Raw genomic sequence first — 23,003 nt, 5'->3', positions numbered from 1 at the left:
ACAATCTGTCCTTCCAGTGAGCACTCAGGGCTGATTTCCTTAAGAATGGAGAGGTTTGAACTTCTTGCAGTCCATGGGACTCTCAAGAGTCTCCTCCAGCACCATAATTCAAAAGCATCAATTCTTCGGCGATCAGCCTTCTTTATGGTCCAGCTCTCACTTCCATACATCACTACTGGGAAAACCATAGCTTTAACTATACGGACCTTTGTTGGCAAGGTGATGTCTCTACTTCTCAAGATGCTGTCTAGGCCTGTCATTGCCCTTCTCCCAAGAAGCAGGCGTCTTTTAATTTCGTGGTTGCTGTCACCATCTGCAGTGATCATGGAGCCCAAGAAAGTAAAATCTCTCACTGCCTCCATTTCTTCCCCTTCTATTTGCCAGGAGGTGATGGGACCAGTGGCCATGATCTTCGTTTTTTTGATGTTGAGCTTCAGACCATATTTTGCACTCTCCTCTTTCACCCTCAATAAAAGGTTCTTTAATTCCTCCTCACTTTCTGCCATCAAGGTTGTGTCATCTGCATATCTGAGGTTGTTGATATTTCTTCCGGCAATCTTAATTCCGGCTAGGGATTCATCCAGCCCAGCCTTTCGCATGATGAATTCTGCATATAAGTTAAATAAGCAGGGAGACAAAATGCAGCCTTGTCGTACTCCTTTCCCAATTTTGAACCAGTCAGTTGTTCCATATCCAGTTCTAACTGTAGCTTCTTGTCCCACATAGAGATTTCTCAGGAGACAGATGAGGTGATCAGGCACTCCCATTTCTTTAAGAACTTGCCATAGTTTGCCATGGTCGACAAAGTCAAAGGCTTTTGCATAGTCAATGAAGCAGAAGTAAATGTCTTTCTGGAACTTTCTAGCTTTCTCCATAATCCAGCGCATGTTTGCAATTTGGTCTCTGGTTCCTCTGCCTCTTCTAAATCCAGCTTGCACTTCTGGGAGTTCTCGGTCCACATACTGCTTGAGCCTTCCTTGTAGAATTTTAAGCATAACCTTGCTAGCGTGAGAAATTAGTGCAATTGTGCGATAGTTGGAGCATTCTTTGGCACTGCCCTTCTTTGGGATTGGGATGTAGACTGATCTTCTCCAATCTTCTGGCCACTGCTGAGTTTTCCAAACTTGCTGGCATATTGAGTGTAGCACCTTAACAGCATCATCTTTTAAAATTTTAAATAGTTCAGCTGGAATACCATCACTTCCATTGGCCTTGTTATTTGCAGTGCTTTCTAAGGCCCATTTGACTTCACTCTCCAGGATGTCTGGCTCAAGGTCAGCAACCACACTACCTGGGGTATATGAGACATCCGTTTCTTTCTGGTATAATTCCTCTGTGTATTCTTGCCACCTCTTCTTGATGTCTTCTGCTTCTGTTAGGTCCTTTCCACTTTTGTCCTTTATTATGGAAATCTTTGTACGAAATGTTCCTTTCATATCTCCAACTTTCTTGAACAGATCTCTGGTTCTTCCCATTCTATTGCTTTCCTCTATTTCTTTGCATTGCTTGTTTAAGAAGGTCTTCTTGTCTCTCCTTGCTATTCTTTGGAAATCTGCATTCAATTTCCTGTATGTTTCACGATCTCCCTTGCATTTTGCTTGCCTTCTCTCCCCCGCTATTTGTAAGGCCTCATTGGACAGCCACTTTGCTTTCTTGCATTTCCTTTTCATTGGGATGGTTTTCGTTGCTGCCTCCTGTACAATGTTACGAGCCTCCATCCATAGTTCTTCAGGCACTCTGTCCACCAAATCTAAATCCTTAAACCTGTTCCTCACTTCCACTGTGTATTCATAAGGGATTTGACTTAGATTGTATCTTACCGGCCCAGTGGTTTTTCCTACTTTCTTCAGTGTAAGCTTGAATTTTGCTATAAGAAGCTGATGATCTGAGCCACAGTCAGCTCCAGGTCTTGTTTTTGCTGACTGTATAGAGCTTCTCCATCTTTGGCTGCAGAGAATATAATCAATCTGATTTCGATGCTGCCCATCTGGTGATGTCCATGTGTAGAGTCGTCTCTTGTGTTGTTGGAAAAGCGTGTTTGTGATGACCAGCTTGTTCTCTTGACAGAACTCTATTAGCCTTTGCCCTGCTTCGTTTTGATCTCCAAGGCCAAACTTGCCAGTTGTTCCTTTTATCTCTTGACTCCCTACTTTAGCATTCCAATCCCCTATAATGAGAAGAACATCCTTCTTTGGTGTCACTTCTATAAGGTGTTGTAAGTCTTCATAGAATTGGTCAATTTCAGTTTCTTCAGCACCAGTAGTTGGTGCATAAACTTGGATTACTGTGATGTTAAAAGGTCTGCCTTGGATTCGTATCGAGATCATTCTATCATTTTTGAGATTACATCCCAGTACAGCTTTTGCCACTCTTTTGTTGACTATGAGGGCCACTCCATTTCTTTTACGGGTTTCTTGCCCACAGTAGTAGATATGATGGTCATCCATCAGTAGTAGATATGATGGTCATCCGAACACAGGTAATCAAGTTCGGATTACCTGTGAGTAAGACCCATCAAATTCAAGAAGACATCCCTCTAGCTAGACACGCCGAGAACTGCACTGTTACTTGTTGTCCTTAAATCCCATTTATATTGGCCATGATTAACATGATTAACTTGATGGACATCCCTGTCTCCCAGATGAAGCAGAGGCGAGGTTCTCCCCCAGTCCCAGGCTTGGAATCAGCCGCTCCCCCTGTGGCTTTTGTCCTTCTGACTGCCAGCCAGGTGTCCTCGGGCACAGAGCAAGCGCCTTCCTTGCGCCCTCAGGCCATTCGCTGGCCCAGAAAGCTGCCCGGCTCCTTCAGCAAAGGATTTCAACCCTCGCTGGGTCCAGGAATGAGAAGGGACTCGCTCCAGCATCATATGGGCTAAGCCACCCACCCAAACTCAAAACAATATTTCAGAATAAGATATTACATTCACAGCAGCAGAAGACGACCTTTCCGTGGCCCTTGGGCACAGTGGCTACCAGGCTCCTTTAAGCCAGCCCATGGCACACTGTCAAATGCCACAGGGAGGGAAAGCGGGACCCCATCGTCTGGGGCCACACTCCTGTGAGAATCACGTGACCCACACAAGGTCCCTGGTCCCCCAATGTGCTTTTTTCAAGGGAAAATCACATTCCAACATCGCCTGAGAGCAGGGGCTCCCAAATGACTGCCATGCTCATGCAGGGAAAAATGAGATGTCCCGTTTGTTCTGGCACAGTTGAGGGGATATGCTCTGAACCACTGAGCGCCTGTGACTGGGGGAGGGAAGAGCAAAGCACGGGAGGGGGGCTGGGGGAGGGGGGGCTTCCGTTGGACATCTGGTTGGCCAGTGGGAGCAATGGGAGCCCAGCTCTCCTCATTTGTTTATTTCCTTCATTCACATGTATTTATAAAAACATTTCATATTCATTTATAAAAATATTTGTACACCACTGTGTCATACAAAACTATACCCAAGAGATTTACATCAGTAAAGAAATAATACCTGTTTAACCTTTGAAAAAGTGAACAAACATCGATTAACCATTTGCAAAAGGATGCGTTCTTAATTGCCTGCACAGTCCGGGAGGAATAGAAATGTTTTCAGCAGGCAACTAAAGCTTTGCATGGAAGGCGCCCCCTGAGTCTCCAGTGGCAGAGAGTTCCACTGGCCTGAGGACATGAAAGGTTCAGTTTCTCTCTGTTGTCAAACGAGTCTCGTCAACAACCAGCGATGCTCCTGCAGACTGAATTATGCTCCTTTAATTCCAATGCTCGCTGGGCGAAAGTGTATTTTTGCTGTGTCAGAATTGCTGCTGCTTGGGTGATCTGCAACAGAGTCATTTTCACCTCCTCCTGAGCAACAGGTCGGCCTCTTGCAGCCGGAGCTATCAGGGGGAGCCAGGCCTGACTCAGCAGGAGGCTGGGCAGATGTGTTAAGTCATCCCTGCATATGGAGCTCATGCAGCAAGTCAGGAGGGGGGGGGAGAGCCCATGAGTGGTGAAGAGAAGGGGCTGCAGGATCAGGACCCCAAAGTAGGGACCATGCACCACAGCCTTCCAGAAAGGGATGCCAGAGCAGCTCCTGTTCCACCCTGTGAAGAAAGCAAGGGGAACTCTGAGTGGAGAGGAGAGGCAGCTACAAGGCGCCATGATAGTACTTCATCATCATCATCATCATCGTCATCATCCAAATTTGTAGGCCACCCTATACCCACAGATCTCAGGCGATTCACAGGGTAAAATCACAACGTAAAAACACGAAATGCATATTGAAAACAGAAGCAGCCCAATATGTGCCATGGACCTGGGGAGTGTTGAAGGAGAGGCAGCTGTCGTCAGGTGCAGGATAAAGGGTCAAGGCGCTGCCCTCCAGAGCAGGAGAAAACAAGCACGCTCCCTCCTCCATGGGACAACCCTTGAGATATTTGAAGATGGCTCTCATATCTCCTCTCAGTCTCCTCTTCTCCAGGCTTGACATACCCAGCTCCTTCAACCGCTCCTCATACGGCTTGCCTTCCAGACCCTTGATCACCCTGGTTGTTCTCCTCTGCACACCTTCCAGGTGTCCACATCCTTCTTAAACTGTGGTGTCCAATTTCTCCATTCCAATTATGCATAAAATAGTCTTTTCAAGTCTTTTGTGCTTTTCCATATATTTCTTGATCATCTCATAAATTATCATTCAGTCTCCAACGAAAAGTCTATTCCTATAATTTCACACAAAATTGGATTATGATCTGAAAGAGTTTTTGGTTGACTGTTAAGGTCATTTTGAATCCTGATTGTGTCTTCTGCGGCATTAGCTACCATTCCTGGTTTGGTGCCAACCGCAAATTGGATGAGCACCCCCTCAATTCTTTCATCCAAGTCCTTTATAAAGACGTCAAACAACAACAGACCCAGGACAGCACATTGCGCACATCACTTATCACTTCTCCCCAGGTTGATGAGGAACCATTAAGGAGTCCTCTTTGGGTTCGGTCAGTCAACCAGCTACCAATCCACCAAATAGTTACCTTGTTCAACCTCCATTTCAACAGCTACCTCACTAGAATATCGTGGGGGATTTTGTCAGAAGCCTCACTGAATTCAAGATACACTATGTCCACAGCATTCCCCTGATCCACCAAGTTTGTAACTCCGTCCAAAAAGAGAAAAAAGAAAGAAGGAAAGAAATCAGATTGTTCTGGCTGACTTATTTTGGGGAAACCTATGCTGGGTCTCAGTAATCGCAGCATCTTTTTCTAAACGCTCGTAGACCGGCTGTTGACGTATCTAACAGGCTGAGCAAAAGAGCAACTGCTCTGGCTTACCTTCCGCTTCAGTTGGGGAACTCAAGCCCATATCCTCAGTTATAGACGGCCCAGAGAGCCCCTCTTGGCTCTGCAGAACAGCTCATCCAGCTGACGGGACAAAGGACCTTCAGCCATCTTCAGCAGCCAGGATCACATACCCTCCAGCATTTCTCTGATGACAAGAGGGCCGTCCATCAGGCTAGCAATTCCCTCTGCCAGGAGAGCAAGGCAGCTGATGGACGGGCAGCTTTCAGGCCCTGATCATGCGCAAGACCTTTGGAACTGTTTTCTCACAGGAAAGTGTTTCTGGTTTTGTTTTGTTCAGAACTTTCCCCAGCCCTGCATCTGGGAACTGGTCAGTCAAATAACCAGGCAGGAACAGGAAACAGAAACCCAACTCAAGTGCTTTTCATATCAACATTGAGGGTCTTTTATGCCTTGCAATGCACCAATTACTCCACTAATGTTTTGATTTGCTTTTGCCAAGGAATTACGATTGCATCAACACCAGAAACTTAAATCACCTGCAAATCACTTCTGCTCCTTGCACTAAATAACCTCGGGTGCCGTAGGTTTCTTGAGCTTAGATTTCTGTTAAGAGACCGCTGACACTTTTACACTTTTACACGCCCCAAGGTTGGTAGCAAGGATGAATCTTCAGTGGGAGATCTGCCCAGTTGTCCCTGGGTGCCGTCTGGTGGACAGCCTGTCCTTTGGGTTGTGGGGAATGAATTCAGCCATGGTCTGGGGGTGGGGCATGTGTTCTTTCCCCATGAGCTCAAGCGTGTGCTGGGTGAATCCTTCACAGTCCGCAAAGGACACCCCCTTCCATCACTGCTGTCTCTAGCAGCACTTGTCATGGCGGACTAGCATGGCCTTTCTTAATGGTGCTGCAACTTGCAAAGCTCATCAGGAGCATAAGGGGGCAATGTATTAGGCACCTCTGAGAAGCCCAGAAATGCTGCCTGATGGTTAGCAATGAATAATCTAGCACAGTCCTTCAAAGGAAGTCCCTATTATTCCCATTTGACAGATAAGAACATACAGTGGGATCTAAACTAAGTTTGATGAGCTTAGAACTCATCAAAACCAAGTTAATCATGGACAATATAAATGGGATTTAAGGGCAACAAGTAACAGTGCAGTTCTCGGCGTGTCTAGCTAGAGGGCTGTCTTCTTGAATTTGATGGGTCTTACTCACAGATATTGGGATGTGGGTGGCGCTGTGGGTTAAACCGCAGAGCCTAGGACTTGCCGATCAAAAGGTTGGCGGTTCGAATCCCCGTGATGGGGTGAGCTCCTGTTGCTCAGTCCCTGCTCCTGCCAACCTAGCAGTTTGAAGGCACGTCAGAGTGCAAGTAGATAAATAGGTACCGCTCTGGCCGGAAGGTAAACAGTGTTTCCGTGCGCTGCTCTGGTTCACCAGAAGTGGCTTAGTCATGCTGGCCACATGACCCAGAAGCTGTATGTCGGCTGCCTCGGCCAATAAAGCGAGATGAGCGCCACAACCCCAGAGTCGGCCATGACTGGAACTAATGGTCAGGAGTCTCTTTACCTTTACCTTTTTATTCACAGGTAACTCCCATCACAGAGAAATAGATACCTCTGACAGGGCTTTAGGGCAAGTTCCTGGGAAATTTGAAACGGCCCTGTCAGTTTGGACCAAGATCCATTTAGCCCAGTGCTCTGTCACTGATGGTGGTCAGCCAGGGCATGAGGGTGATGGGTTTTGTCCCCACCCTCAGCAAGGATGGGGAAACCCAAATCTTCTAAGGCTCTGTACTCAACGTACAGTGAAAGCACATGATTTCCCCCAAAGACTGCTGGGAAGTGTAGTTTACCCCTCAAAGAGCCACAATACTTAACAAACTGCAGCTCCCGTGATTCATCTGAAAGCTGAATCTTTGTCTTCAGTGCTGGAGATGGGACAATGTTCTCTCCTGCACCTGAAGGCAGCAAGCCAGCTTGGGGGTGGCAGGCTGTGTTTGTCCTACGATGCCTCACCACTGTGTCCTCCAGCCCAGCATCTGCCCCTGAAGCAGCCACCTCACTCCCAATGACACGGGTGGCCCTGGGCAATCCTGGCCACATGCCCTGATCTGTACCAGGGCCCAAGAAAGCATTGCAAACAGGGTTGAAATCGCTTGAGGATATTTGAGTCCATTGATGATAATTAATTGCACTTTCAGACGATGACTATTATTTCAACATTTATCAATTGGAATGTAGGACAGGACTCTGCCCCAGGGAGCTCACATTCAGGTTTGACAGCGTGGGGAGAGAACAGCCGAGGGAGAGTTGGAAGCGGCAGGGGTAGGAAGATGGGGAGGTTCAACAAGGGCAGGGATTGGGAGCCCACTGCCTGCCAACGGTCAGTGGGGATGGGAAGCAGAGTCAGGCCACATCTGGAAGAGAAGACCTCAGGTTCCCCATCCCTGAGCAAGAGCTTCGTTCAAAATATGGGCTTTGAAGCAGAACAGGTGTACAAAACGGGGCAGGAGCGAAGATGGATACGTAGACTACTAAAGTGACCCAAACTCATATAGCCAGAAAAGTTGAGGCCACAGGCAGGTGTTTCTCAGGAGAAAGATGATTCTGCGCCCCTTGAAAGGTCACCTGAATCAGTCTGGGCAAATATACACATGGGATCCAGACGCATCGCTGCCTCTGATACACACAACCAAGTTTTCTTGGCATGAAAATAGTTGAACAAACAATTGCAGAATTCTGGGGATTTGAAGTTCTATAATGTCTGCTGAAAGTTCTGTTGGAAATTCCTAGTGCTCCCTCATGGAACTCTATTTCCCAAGGTTCCTTAAGTTTGGGAATGACAGAGCCTTCTGGGTCAGGCCAAAGGGGACCCATCGAGTCCAGGATCCTCTTCTTCCTATGGCCAACTATGGACCCCAATGGGCAAGCAGGATTGGAGCCCCAGAGCCTCTCCCTTGACGCCGTTTCCTGCAAGTGGGATTCAGAAGCATCGCTGCCTCTGAAGGTGGAGGGAGAGCAGAGCCAGCCGGACTAGGAGACATTAGAGCTTCTCCTCCATGAATCTGCCTAGTCCGTCTTTCAGGCCACCCAGGTTGACATCTGACGTCTTTCCACAGGGAGGAAGCCACTGCCAAGAAGGCCCTTTGCCTGGTACCCTGTAGCTGAATCAATAGATCCAGAAACTTAATCGTAGACCTGTAAGGGACTCCAGGGGTCATCTAGTCCAGCCCTCTGCAACGCAGGAATCTCAGCTGAAACATCCCTGGCAATTGGCTATTCAACCTCTGCTTCAAAACCTCCAAGCAAGGAGAGTCCACCTCCGCTTGTGAGAGTCTGTTGCACTGCTGAACTGTCCTTACTGTCAGAGAGCTTTTGCGAATGATCAGCGGAATCTCACTTCTTGCATCTTGAAGCCTTTGGTTCGAGTCCTGCCCTCCAGAGCAGGAGAAAACAAGCACGTTCCCTCCTCCATGGGACAACCCTTGAGATATTAGAAGAATGCTCTCATATCTCCTCTCAGTATCCTCTTCTCCAGGCTTAACATACCCAGCTCCTTCAACCGCTCCTCATACGGCTTGCCTTCCAGACCCTTGATCATCCTGGTTGTTCTCCTCTGCACACTTTCCAGCTTGTCCACATCCTCCTTAAACTGTAGTGCCCAGAAGTGGACACAGTGTTCCAGGTGTGGTCTGACCAAGGCAGAAGAGAGCAGGACTATGACTTCCCTGGATCTGGACACTAGACTTCTGTGGAAGCAGACTAGAATAGTATTAGCTTTTTTTGCTGCTGCTGCATCATGCTGGGGACTCATGTTGAGCTTGTGGTCCACCAAGACCCCTAGATCCTGTTCACATGATTTTTATTTCTCCATTCCAATTATGCATAAAATAGTCTTTTAAAGTCTTTTGTGCTTTTTCATATATTTCTTGATCATCTAATAAATTATCATTCAATCTCCAATAAAAAGTCAATTCCTCTAATCCTCTAATCCTCTAATCCCAAAGAGTTTTTGGTTGACTGTTAAGGTCATTTTGAATCCTGATTGTGTCTTCTGCAGCATTAGCTATAATTCCCAGTTTGGTGTCACCTGCAAATTGGATGAGCATCCCCTCAATTCCTTCATCCAAGTCCTTTTTAAGATGTCAAACAACAACAGACCCAGGACAGCACATTGCGCACATCACTTATCACTTCTCCCCAGGTTGATGAGGAACCATTAAGGAGTCCTCTTTGGGTTCGGTCAGTCAACCAGCTACCAATCCACCAAATAGTTACCTTGTTCAACCTCCATTTCAACAGCTTCCTCGCTAGAAAATCATGGGGGATTTTGTCAAAAGCCTCACTGAATTCAAGATACACTATGTCCACAGCATTCCCCTGATCCACCAAGTTTGTAACTCTGTCCAAAAAGAGAAAAAAGAACGAACGAACGAACGAACGAACGAAAGAAAGAAAGAAAGAAAGAAAGAAAGAAAGAAAGAAATCAGATTGTTCTGGCTGACTTATTTTGGGGAAACCTATGCTGGGTCTCAGTAATCGCAGCATCTTTTCCTAAATGCTCGTAGACCGACTGTTGTTATATCTAACAGGCTTAGCAAAAGAGCAACTGCTCCGGCTTACCTTCCTCTTCAGTTGGGGAACTCAAGCCCAGATCCTCAGTTATAGACGGCCCAGAGAGCCCCTCTTGGCTCTGCAGATCAGCTCATCCAGCTGACGGGACAAGCGACCTTCCAGCCATCTTCAGCAGCCAGGATCACATACCCTCCAGCATTTCTCTGATGACAAGAGGGCCGTCCATCAGGCTAGCAATTCCCTCTGCCAGGAGAGCAAGGCAGCTGATGGACGGGCAGCTTTGAGGCCCTGATCATGCGCAAGACCTTTGGTGCTGTTCTCTCACAGGAAAGTGTTTCTGGTTTTGTTTTGTTCAGAACTTTCCCCAGCCCTGCATCTGGGAACTGGTCAGTCAAATAACCAGGCAGCAACAACTCAAGTGCTTTTCATATCAACATTGAGGGTCTTTTCTGCCTTGCAATGCACCAGTTACTCCACTAATGTTTTGATTTGCTTTTGCCAAGGAATTACGATTGCATCAACACCAGAAACTTAAATCACCTGCAAATCACTTCTGCTCCTTGCACTAAATAACCTCGGGGGCCGTAGGTTTCTTGAGTTTAGATTTCTGTTAAGAGACCCCTGACACTTTTACACGCCCCAAGGTTGGTAGCAAGGATGAATCTTCAGTGGGAGATCTGCCCAGTTGTCCCTGGGTGCCGTCTGGGGGACAGCCTGTCCTTTGGGTTGTTGGGAATGAATTCAGCCACGGTCTGGGGGGGGGGCATGTCCCCATGAGCTCAAGCGTGTGCTGGGTGAATACTTCACACTCCGCAAAGGACACCCCCCCTTCCATCGCTGCTTTCTCTAGCAGCACTTGTCATGGCGGACTAGCATGGCCTTTCTTAATGGCGCTGCAACTTGCAAGCTCATCAGGAGCATAAGGGGGCAATGTATTAGGCACCTCTGAGAAGCCCAGAAATGCTGCCTGATGGTTAGCAATGAATAATCTAGCACAGTCCTTCAAAGGAAGTCCCTATTATTCCCATCTGATAGATAAGAACATACAGTGGAATCGAAACCAAGTTTGATGAGCTTAGACCTCATCAAAACCAAGTTAATCATGGCCAATACAAATGGGATTCAAGGGCAACAAGTAACAGTGCAGTTCACGGCGTGTCTAGCTAGAGGGGTGTCTTCTTGAATTTGATGGGTCTTACTCACAGATATTGGGATGCAGGTGGCGCTGTGGGTTAAACCACAGAGCCTAGGACTTGCCGATTAGAAGGTAGGCGGTACAAATCCCCGCGACGGGGTGAGCTCCTGTTGCTTGGTCCTTGCTCCTGCCAACCCAGCAGTTTGAAAGCACGTCAAAGTGCAAATAGATAAATAGGTACCACACTGGCAGGAAGGTAAACAGCGTTTCCGTGCACTGCTCTGGTTCGCCAGAAGCGGATTAGTCACGCTGGCCACATGACCGGAAGCTATATGCCGGCTCTCTCAGCCAATAAAGCGAGATGAGTGCCACAACCCCAGAGTCGGCCACGACTAGACCTAATGGTCAGGGGTCCCTTTACCTTTACCCTTTTACTCACAGGTAACTCCCAACACAGAATTATAGATATCTCTGGCAGGGCTTTAAGGCGAGTTCCTGGGAAATTTGAAACTGCCCTGTCAGATTGGACCAAGCTCCATTTAGCCCAGTGCTCTGTCACTGATGGTGGTCAGCCAGGGCATGAGGGTGATGGGTTTTGTCCCCACCCTCAGCAAGGATGGGGAAACCCAAATCTTCTAAGGCTCTGTACTCAACGTACAGTGAAAGCACATGATTTCCCCCAAAGACTGCTGGGAAGTGTAGTTAACCCCTCAAAGAGCCACAATACTTAACAAACTGCAGCTCCCGTGATTCATCTGGAAGCTGAATCTTTGTCTTCAGTGCTGGAGATGGGACAATGTTCTCTCCTGCACCTGAAGGCAGCAAGCCAGCTTGGGGGTGGCAGGCTGTGTTTGTCCTACGATGCCTCACCCCTGTGTCCTCCAGGCCAGCATCTGCCCCTGAAGCAGCCACCTCACTCCCAATGACAGGGGTGGCCCCGGGCAATCCTGGCCACATGCCGTGATCTCTACCAGGGCCCAAGGAAAGCATTGCAAACAGAGATGCAATTACGTGTTTCTTGAGGGTAATTGAGCCCACTGAGGATAATTAAGTGCATTTACAGATGATGATTATTACTTCACCATGTATCAATTGAGGGCCCTTGGAATGTAGGACAGGACTCTGCCCCAGGGAGCTCACATTCAGGTTTGACAGCGTGGGGAGGGAAAACCAGAGGGAGAGTTGGAAGCGGCAGGGGTAGGAAGACAGGGAGGTTCAACAAGGGCAAGGATTGGGAGCCCACTGCCTGCCAATGGGAAGCAGAGTCAGACCACATTCCGGAAGACCTCAGGTTCCCCATCCCTGAGCAAGAGCTTCGCTCAGAATATGGGCTTTGAAGCAGAACAGGTGTACAGAAGGGGACAGGAATGACGAAAGAATTGAAGACTTCAAAAGTGACCCAAAGTCATACAACCAGAAATGTTGAGGCCACAGGCAGACGTTTCTCAGACGAAATCTGATTCTGCGTCCCTTGAAAGGTCCACTGAATCAGTCTGGGCTAATACACACAATCAAGTTTTATAGGCTTGAGAAAATTAACAAACAATTGCAGAATTGAAGGTCTAGAATGTCTGCTGAAAGTTCTCTTGGAAATCCCTAGTTCTCCCTCACAGAACTCCATTTCCCAGAGTTCCTTAAGACTGGGAATGACAAAAGTCAGAGCCTTCTGGGTCAGGCCAAAAGAGACCCATCGAGTCCAGGATCCTCTTCTCCCAATGGCCAACTATGGACCCCAATGGGCAAGCAGGATTGGAGCCCGAGAGCCTCTCCCTTGACGCCGTTTCCTGCAAGTGAGATCCAGAAGCATCGCTGCCTCTGAAGGTGGAGGGAGAGCAGAGCCAGCCGGACTAGGAGCCATTAGAGCTTCTACTCCATGAATCTGTCTAGTCCGGCTTTCAGGCCACCCAGGTTGACATCTGATGTCTTTCCACAGGGAGGGAGCCACTGCTAAGAAGGCCCTTTGCCTGGTACCCTGTAGCTGAATCACCAGAGGAGGAGGACCTCAGTATCTGGGCTGAGCGATGGGGGTGGAGACGCTCCTTTGGGGCTGCCTTCAGATGTCTTCTAAAGCCTTTATACCTGCCTGTCTCCTTGGCACTGGGATGGCATTACTCCATACCCTCCAGGATTTCTCAGAGGAAAAGAGGAATGTCATAAAGAACATCACAGCATTCTTAGATCAAATCAGAATCCAGGTCGGCTTCTGTAAATCTGGGAGGAGGAGCTTTGGCGCAGGGTATAAAAGGCTCCAGCCCTGGAAGAAGCTCCAGCTCAGCCTAGAAGGTTTTCTCCAGCAGCCGAGAAAAGCTCCCAGCCCACAGCCAGCCATCATGACCGAGATGCAGATCATCATCAATATGGATGTGGCCATCATTGGTGCAGAAGCCCTTGGCAGGTAAGGCCAGGGGTGGTCGCCTCTCTAAGCAGCTTGGGCAGGAGCTCCTCTTTCCACCTGGATAATAACCATCCATGCCTCTCCCTTTTTCCTTCCTTCCTTCCTTCCTTCCTTTGTTCCTTCTCTATTTTTTTTTTTGTCATTTTATTTATTTATTTAGGTTTTTAAAAGATTAACATACGAATCCTAATTTGCAGGTACCAGCTTGGAAAAGACATTCTTTTTTTATATATATAAATATTTATTGAGATTTTTTAAGTACAAAATGCAAAAATAATAAACAATATGACATGTATCATAACATATTTTCAAAGCTTCTTTGGACTCCCTCACGTCTCCCGCTCCCACTTACATCATTGTAAACTTTTTCCAGCAATTTATCATCTTGTTTACATTCTTAAATCTCGTTCATTTAATTTAGTCTAATAATTCTCCAAAAGATTTATATTTTCCTCAATCTCACTTATCGTTAGATTCAAATCTAATTCAGTGGTAGGCAATTATTTATGATCTAGCATCCTTCTTAGCATTCAACCAAATTACAATACTTTTGTAAATAAATCTTGAATTTCTTCCAGTCTTCTTCAACCCTCTCTTCTCCCAGGTCTTGAATTCTACCAGTCATCTCGGCCAGTTGCATATAGTCCATCAGCTGCATCTGCCACTCTTCCAGTGTGGGTAGATCTTGAGTTTTCCAGCTCTTAGCGATGAGTATCCTTGCTGCCGTTGTTGCATACATAAAAAATGTTCAGTCCTTCTTTAACACCTTCTGGCCGACAATGCCCAGAAGGAAGGCCTCTGGTTTCTTAGTGAAGGTATACTTAAATACCTTTTTCAACTCATTATATATCATTTCCCAGAAAGCCTTCACTCTAGGGCAAGTCCACCAGAGGTGAAAGAATGTTCCTTCATGTTCTTTACATTTCCAACATTTATTATCAGACAAATGGTATATTTTGGAAAGTTTAACTGGGGTCATGTACCATCTATATATCATTTTCATTACATTTTCCTTCAGAGCATTACATGCAGTGAAGTTCCGCCCAGTGGTCCACAACCTTTCCCAGTCCTCAAACATAATATTATGCCCAATATCCTGAGCCCACTTTATCATAACCGATTTAACCATTTCGTCTTGTGTATTCCATTTTAACAGCAAGTTGTACATTCTTGAAAGTATCTTAGTCTTTGGTTCTAACAATTCTGTTTCCAACTTCGATTTCTCCACCTGGACCTTTGTTCCTTCTCTACAGCACACTGGTGGTCTACCCCTGGTGCCAGAGGCTCTTCTCTTTCTTCGGGAACCTCTCCAGCCCTGACCTCTCATTAGGATCCTCTCCAGCCCTCTTTGCACAAGGTCCAGGAGGCTTTTTCCGAGCTGCGTGAACTGCTCTGCGACAATCTCCACATGGACCATGTCAACTTCATGGTGAGGCTGCTCTGCTCCCCTGCCCCAAGGGGCTGCCTGGCGGGGGGGGGGGGACTGGGGGTGCCATGTGTATGTGTGTGTGTGTGTGTGTGTGTGTGTGTGTGTGTGTGTGTGTCAGTCACTCTGGGTGGCTTACAGGACATAAAACATTGTAAGACATTAGACATTTCCTGTTACTGAGTTGCCTTCAGATTTCAGTTAGTAGTTTATTTCCTTGACATCTGGTGGGAGGGCATTCCACAGGGCAGGGGCCACTACGAAGAAGGCCCTCTGCCTGGTTCCCTGTAACCTCACCTCTCACAGTGCCTTCCTGGCGCCCTCCGGCCATTCGCTGCCCCAGAAAGCTGCCTGGCTCCTTCAGCAAAGGATTTCAACCCTCGCTGGGTCCAGGAATGAGAAGGGACTCACTCCAGCATCTTACTGGCTAAGCCACCCACCCCAAACTCAAAACAATATTTCAGAATAAGATATTACATTCACAGCAGCAGAAGAAGACCTTTACGTGGACCTTGGGCACAGTGGCTACCCGGCTCCTTTCAGCCAGCCCATGGCACACTGTCTAATGCCACATGGGGGTAAAGTGGGACTCCATCTTCTGGGGCTGGACTCCTGCATGAATCACGTGACCCACACAAGGTCCCTCGTCCCCCCAATGTGCTTTTTTGAGGGGAAATCGCATTCCGGCATTGCGTGAGAGCAGGGGCCCCCAAATGACTGCCATGCTCACACAGGGAAAAATGAGATGTCTCGTTTGTTCTGGCACAGTTGAGGGGATATGCTCTGAGCCACTGAGTTCCTGTGACTGGGGGAGGGGAGAGCAAAGCACGGGAGGGGGGCTGGGGGAGGGGGGGCTTCCGTTGGACATCTGGTTGGCCATTGGGAGCAACTGGAGCCCACCTCTCCTCATTTGTTTATTTCCTTCATTCATATGTATTTATAAAAACATTTCATATTCATTTATAAAAATATTTGTACACCACTGTGTCATACAAAAGTATACCCAAGAGATTTACATCAGTAAAGAAATAATACCTGTTTAACCTTTGAAAAAGTGAACAACAAACATCGATTAACCATTTGCAAAAGGATGCGTTCTTAATTGCCTGCACAGTCCGGGAGGAATAGAAATGTTCACGGCAGGCAACTAAAGCTTTGCATGGAAGGCGCCCCCTGAATCTCCAGTTGCAGAGAGTTCCACTGGCCTGAGGACACGAAAGGTTCAGTTTCTCTCTGTTGTTAAACGAATCTCGCCAACAACCAGCAATGCTCCTGCAGACTGAGTTATGCTCCTTTAATTCCAATGCTCGCTTGGCGAAAGTATATTTTTGCTGTGTCAGAATCGCTGCTGCTTGGGTGATCTGCAGCAGAGTCATTTTCACCTCCTCCTGAGCAACAGGTCGGCCTCTTGCAGCCAGAGCTATCGAGGGAGCCAGGCCTGACTCAGCAGGAGGCTGGGCAGATCTGCAAAGTGGTGAAGAGAAGGGGCTGCAGGATCAGGACCCCGAAGCAGGGACCGTGCACCAAAGCCTTCCAGAAAGGGATGCCAGAGCAGCTCCTGTTCCAGCCCTGTGAAGAAAGCAAGGGGAGCTCTGAGTGGAGAGGAGAGGCAGCTACAAGGCGCCATGATAGTACTTCATCATCATCATCATCATCATCATCATCATCCAAATTTGTAGGCCACCCTATACCCGCAGGTCTCAGGCGGTTCACAGGATAAAATCACAAGACTAGAATAGTATTCCCTTTTTTTGCTGCTGCATCACAGTGTGGACTCATGTTGAGCTTGTGTGTCAGTGTTAGTAAAAAGCAAAAAAAAGAAGGAAGGGTTCTGACCTCCCTTTGTCTCTTCAGCCTGGTCCTTGGACCCTTGTCTGTATAAAAGAGTCCACGAGAATATCCTTGCAGAGTTTTATTCTTAAAAGTCCTTGTGCAAAACATGACTGAATAACTATACACACCAGCACTAACCAACCAACCAACCCAAACACCAGCCTCAGCACCAAACTAACATTTCTCAATATATATATATATATACAACCTGCTGCAAGCCGCTGAGTCATGCTGACCCAGCTTTATTCGCATTAAAGAAACAGTGGCCATTTTAGCCATGACATTGTGGTCCACCAAGACCCCTAGATCCTTTTCACATGTACTGCTAGTAAGCCAGGTCTCCCCCACATTGCATTGATTTTTATTTCTCCATTCCAATTAGGCATAAAATAGTCTTTTAAAGTTTATTGTGCTTTTTCATATATTTCTTGATCATCTAATAAATTCACATTCAATCTCCAACGAATAGTCTATTCCTATAATTTCACACAAAATTGCATTTTGATCTGAAAGAGTTTTTGGTTGACTGCTGAGGTCATTTTGAATCCTGATTGTGTCTTCTGCGGCATTAGCTACGATTTCCAGTTTGGTTTCAACTGCAAATTGGATGAGCACCCCCTCAATTCTTTCATCCAAGTCCTTTATAAAGACGTCAAACAACGACAGACCCAGGACAGCACACTGCGCACATCACTTATCACTTCTCCCCAGGTTGATGAGGAACCATTAAGAAGTCCTCTTTGGGTTCGGTCAGTCAACCATCTACCAATCCACCAAATAGTTACCTTGTTCAACCTCTATTTCAACAGCTACCTCGCTAGAAAATCATGGGGGATTTTGTCAGAAGCCTCAATGAATTCAAGATACACTATGTCCACAGCATTCCCCTGATCCACCAAGTTTGTAACTCCGTCCAAAAAGAGAAAAAAGAACGAAAGAACGAAAGAACGAAAGAACGAAAGAACGAAAGAACGAAAGAACGAAAGAACGAAAGAAAGAAAGAAAGAAAGAAAGAAAGAAAGAAAGAAAGAAATCAGATTTCTCTGGCTGACTTTTTGGGGGGAAACCTATGCTGGGTCTCAGTAAGCATCTTTTCCTAAATGCTCGTAGACCGACTGCTGACGTATCTAACAGGCTTAGCAAAAGAGCAACTGCTCTGACTTACCTTCCTCTTCAGTTGGGGAACTCAAGCCCAGATCCTCAGTTATAGACGGCCCAGAGAGCCCCTCTTGGCTCTGCAGATCAGCTCATCCAGCTGACGGGACAAGCGACCTTCCAGCCATCTTCAGCAGCCAGGATCACATACCCTCCAGCATTTCTCTGATGACAAGAGGGCCGTCCATCAGGCTAGCAATTCCCTCTGCCAGGAGAGCAAGGCAGCTGATGGACGGGCAGCTTTGAGGCCCTGATCATGCGCAAGACCTTTGGTGCTGTTCTCTCACAGGAAAGTGTTTCTGGTTTTGTTTTGTTCAGAACTTTCCCCAGCCCTGCATCTGGGAACTGGTCAGTCAAATAACCAGGTAGCAACATGTCAAATAACCAGGTAGCAACAGGTAGCAACAGGACATAGAAACCCAACGCAAGTGCTTTTCATATCAACGTTGAGGGTCTTTTCTGCCTTGCAATGCACCAGTTACTCCACTAATGTTTTGATTTGCTTTTGCCAAGGAATTACGATTGCATCAACACCAGAAACTTAAATCACCTGCATATCACTTCTGCTCCTTGCACTAAATAACCTTGGGTGCCGTAGGTTTCTTGAGTTTAGATTTCTGTTAAGAGACCACGGACACTTTTACACGCCCCAAGGTTGGTAGCAAGGATGAATCTTCAGTGGGAGATCTGCCCAGTTGTCCCTGGGTGCCGTCTGGGGGACAGCCTGTCCTTTGGGTTGTTGGGAATGAATTCAGCCACGGTCGGGGGGGGGGCATGTCCCCATGAGCTCAAGCGTGTGCTGGGTGAATCCTTTAGACTCCGCAAAGGACACCCCCCCCTTCCATCGCTGCTTTCTCTAGCAGCACTTGTCATGGCGGACTAGCATGGCCTTTCTTAATGGCGCTGCAACTTGCAAAGCTCATCAGGAGCATAAGGGGGCAATGTATTAGGCACCTCTGAGAAGCCCAGAAATGCTGCCTGATGGTTAGCAATGAATAATCTAGCACAGTCCTTCAAAGGAAGTCCCTATTATTCCCATTAGACAGATAAGAACATACAGTGGAATCCAAACTAAGTTTGTTGAGCTTAGAACTCATCAAAATCAAGTTAATCATGGCCAATACAAATGGGAGGAAGTCAAGGAAATAAGTGAATGTAAGTGAGTTAAAGGTTTGACTTGTTTTTTATTTCTTTTTTCATTTTCTGTTTTTTGATGATTTTATATATATATATATGTATTGTTTTTTTCTTTTTCTTCCTTGATTGTTTTCTTTTCTTTTCTTTTTGTAACCTTTAAAATCTTAATAAAATTTTATTTTAAAAAAAATACAAATGGGATTTAAGGGCAACAAGTAACAGCGCAGTTCTCGGCGTGTCTAGCTAGAGGGGTGTCTTCTTGAATTTGATGGGTCTTACTCACAGAAATTGGGATACGGGTGGCGCTGTGGTTTAAACCACAGAGCCTAGGACTTGCTGATCAGAAGGTTGGCGGTTCAAATCCCCGCGACGGGTTGAGCTCCTGTTGCTTGGTCCTTGCTCCTGCCAACCCAGCAGTTCGAAAGCACGTCAAAGTGCAAGTAGATAAATAGATACCGCTCCAGCGGGAAGATAAACAGTGTTTCCATGCATTGCTCTGGTTCACCAGAAGTGGCTTAGTCATGCTGGCCACATGACCCGGAAGCTGTATGTCGGCTGCCTCGGCCAATAAAGCGAGATGAGCACCACAACCCCAGAGTCGGCCACGACTAGACCTAATGGTCAGGGGTCCCTTTACCTTTACCCTTTTACTCACAGGTAACTCCCAACACAGAATTATAGATATCTCTGGCAGGGCTTTAAGGCGAGTTCCTGGGAAATTTGAAACTGCCCTGTCAGATTGGACCAAGCTCCATTTAGCCCAGTGCTCTGTCACTGATGGTGGTCAGCCAGGGCATGAGGGTGATGGGTTTTGTCCCCACCCTCAGCAAGGATGGGGAAACCCAAATCTTCTAAGGCTCTGTACTCAACGTACAGTGAAAGCACATGATTTTCCCCAAAGTCTTCTGGGAAGTGTAGTTTACCCCCTGAAAAAGCCACAATACTTAATAAACTGTAGCTCCCATGATTCAGCTGGAAGCTGAATCTTTGTCTTCGGCGCTGGAGATGGGACAATGTTCTCTCCTGCACCTGAAGGCAGCAAGCCAGCTTGGGGATGGCAGGCTGTGTTTGTCCTACGATGCCTCACCACTGTGTCCTCCAGCCCAGCATCTGCCCCTGAAGCAGCCACCTCATTCCCAATGACAGGGGTGGCCCCGGGCAATCCTGGCCACATGCCCTGATCTGTACCAGGGCCCAAGAAAGCATTGCAAAGAGAGTTGCAATTGCTTGAGGATAATTGAGCCCGTTGAGGATAATTAAATGCATTTACAGATGATGATTATTACTTCACCATGTATCAATTGAGGGCCCTTGGAATGTAGGACAGGACTCTGCCCCAGGGAGCTCACATTCAGGTTTGACAGTGTGGGGAGAGAAAAGCAGAGGGAGAGTTGGAAGCGGGAGGGGTAGGAAGACAGGGAGGTTCAACAAGGGCAAGGATTGGGAGCCCACTGCCTGCCAATGGGAAGCAGAGTCAGACCACATTCCGGAAGACCTCAGGTTCCCCATCCCTGAGCAAGAGCTTCGCTCAGAATATGGGCTTTGAAGCAGAACAGGTGTACAAAAGGGGGCAGGAATGATGAAAGAATTGAAGACTTCTAAAGTGACCCAAAGTCATACAACCAGAAAAGTTGAGGTCACGAGCAGGCGTTTCTCAGGAGAAAGATGATTCTGCGCCCCTTGAAAGGTCACCTTGAAAAAGTTCTTTTTTCATTGCTGCCTCTGATGCTGGAGGGAGAGAAAAGCCATCCAGACAAGGAGCCATTAGAGCTTCTCCTCCATGAATCTGCCTAGCCCTTCTTTCAGGCCACCCAGGTTGACATCTGATGTCTTTCCACAGGGAGGGAGCCACTGCCAAGAAGGCCCTTTGCCTGGTACCCTGTAGCTGAATCACCAGAGGAGGATGACCTCAGTGTCCAGACTGAGCAATGGGGGTGGAGACGCTCCTTTGGGGCTGCCTTCAGATGTCTTCTAAAGCCTTTATACTTGCTTGTCTCCTTGGCACAGGCGTGGCATCACTCCATACCCTCCAGGATTTCTCAGGGGAAAATAGGGATGTCTTCAGGAAAAGCAGGACATTCTTAGATCAAATCAGAAACCAGGTCGGCTTCTGTAAATCCAGGAGGAGGAGCTTTGGCGCAGGGTATAAAAGGCTCCAGCCCTGGAAGAAGCTCCAGCTCAGCCCAGAAGTTTTTCTCCAGCAGCCGAGAGAAGCTCCCAGCCCACAGCCAGCCATCATGACCGAGATGCAGATCATCATCAATATGGATGTGACTGTCATTTCTTGGAATGAATCCCTTCGCATGTAAGGCCAGGGGTGGTTGCCTCTCTAAGCAGGTTGGGCAGGAGCTCCTCTTTCCACTTGGATAATAACCCTCCATGCCTCTCCCTTTTTCCTTCCTTCCTTCATTTGTTCCTTCTCTGCAGCTTGCTGGCCGATGTAACCCTTAAACGAGAGGCTCTTCTCTTTCTTCAGGAACCTCCCCAGCCCGCCCTCTCATTAGGATCCTCTCCAGCCCTCCTTGCACGAGGTCCAGGAGGCTTTTTCCGAGCTGCGTGAAATGCTCTGCGACAAGCTCCACATGGACCCTGTCAACTTCATGGTGAGGCTGCTCTGCTCCCCCGCCCCAAGGGGCTGCCTGGCAGGGGGGGGGGACTGGGGGTGCCCTGTGTGTGTGTGTGTGTGTGTGTGTGTGTGTGTGTGTGTGTCACTCTGGGTGGCTTACAGGACATAAAACATTGTAAGACATTAGACATTTCCTGTTACAGGGTTGCCTTCAGATTTCAGTTAGTTGTTTATTTCCTTGACATCTGGTGGGAGGGCATTCCACAGGGCAGGGGCCACAACCAAGAAGGCCCTCTGCCTGGTTCCCTGTAACCTCACCTCTCACAGTGAGGGAACCGCCAAAAGGGAGCTGGACCTCAGAGTCTGGGCTGAACAATGGGGGTGGAGACCCTCCTTTGGGTATACAGGGCTGAGGCCTTTCAGGGCTTTCAAGGTCAACACCAAAACTTTGAATTGTGCTCAGCGATCTTAACAGCCACTGCCAGTCACCAGTCTAGTTGCCGCATTCTGGATTAGTTGCAGTTTCCGTGTCACCTTCAAAGGTAGCCCCACGTAGAGTGCATTGCAGTAGTCCAAGCGGGAGATAACTTGAGCATGCACCACTCTGGAGAGACAGTCTGTGGGCACGTAAGGTCTCATCCTGTGGACCAGATGGAGCTGGGAGACAGCTGCCCTGGACACAGAAATGACCTGTGCCTCCATGCACAGCTGTGAGTCCAAAATGACTCCCAGGCTGTGCACCTGGTCCTTCAGGGGCACAGTTACCCCATTCAGAACCAGGGAGTCCCCCCCCCACCTGCCTGCCCCCAGTCCACCCTAAACAGTGTTTCTGTCTTGTCAGGATTCAGTCTCAATCTGTTGAATCTGTTGTGGGATCTGTTGTGGGGAGAGGGTGTCCCACACATGGGCCCCCTGGCAGAAGGAGTCACCCTCTCTTTTCTCTTCCAGCTCCTGGGCGAGGTCCTCATCACCCTCCTGCTAGCCCCCCCTTGGACAGGAATTCACCCCTGCTTGCCATCATGCCTTCCACAAGCTGGTCAGGGTGGTGGCTCATGCGCTGGCCTGCCGGTCCCACTGAGACTCCCCCAGGGAGAAGCGGCCGCCTCCTGCTGGTCTCCCCTTCCTGCCCCCATGTGACGCTTGACCCTCTAATAAATCCTCCCTCTGCATCTGACCTGGTTTCCTGTGTCTCCTTCTCTGGGACGGAGGGAGGGGACTGGCCTGGACGTGGGGGGTAGAAACACCTCCTGTTAGTTGGGGGGCTGGGAAAGGGGGGGCTTCTCTGTCACTCAAGAGGAACCATTGAGCACCACTGGGGGGGGGGGTTCAGGACTCTGTGGCACTTTGCCCACCTCCCTGAAGCTGCAGTGCTTTTCGGAGCCAGGGACCCCCGCTGTTTCCCCAAATCCTTCATCCTCAAAGCTTCTGCCAGACTGACCCCCCCATGCCCCCATTGCCCCCCCCGGTCATCTCCCCACCCAGTTCTGGGCAGTTGCCCTCTCTGTTCTTCCTACTGTGGAGAA

General features: G+C 48.0%; 1 long non-coding RNA gene across 1 annotated transcript; it reads left to right on the top strand.

Annotated features, from left to right (window-relative positions):
- The first annotated feature begins 12,905 nt into the window (after positions 1 to 12,905).
- On the top strand, positions 12,906 to 22,654 carry LOC307215117. Its single transcript, XR_013838278.1, has 3 exons — positions 12,906 to 13,363; positions 14,617 to 14,792; positions 22,429 to 22,654. It is a non-coding gene; the product is annotated as an uncharacterized lncRNA (long non-coding RNA).
- The last annotated feature ends 349 nt before the right edge of the window (positions 22,655 to 23,003 follow it).

This window comes from Podarcis cretensis (genome assembly GCF_951804945.1).
Source record: "Podarcis cretensis genome assembly, chromosome: 4".
Taxonomy (NCBI): domain Eukaryota; kingdom Metazoa; phylum Chordata; class Lepidosauria; order Squamata; family Lacertidae; genus Podarcis; species Podarcis cretensis.
Note: the sequence above shows the minus strand (reverse complement) of the source record. Positions and strands in the feature narration are given on the sequence as shown.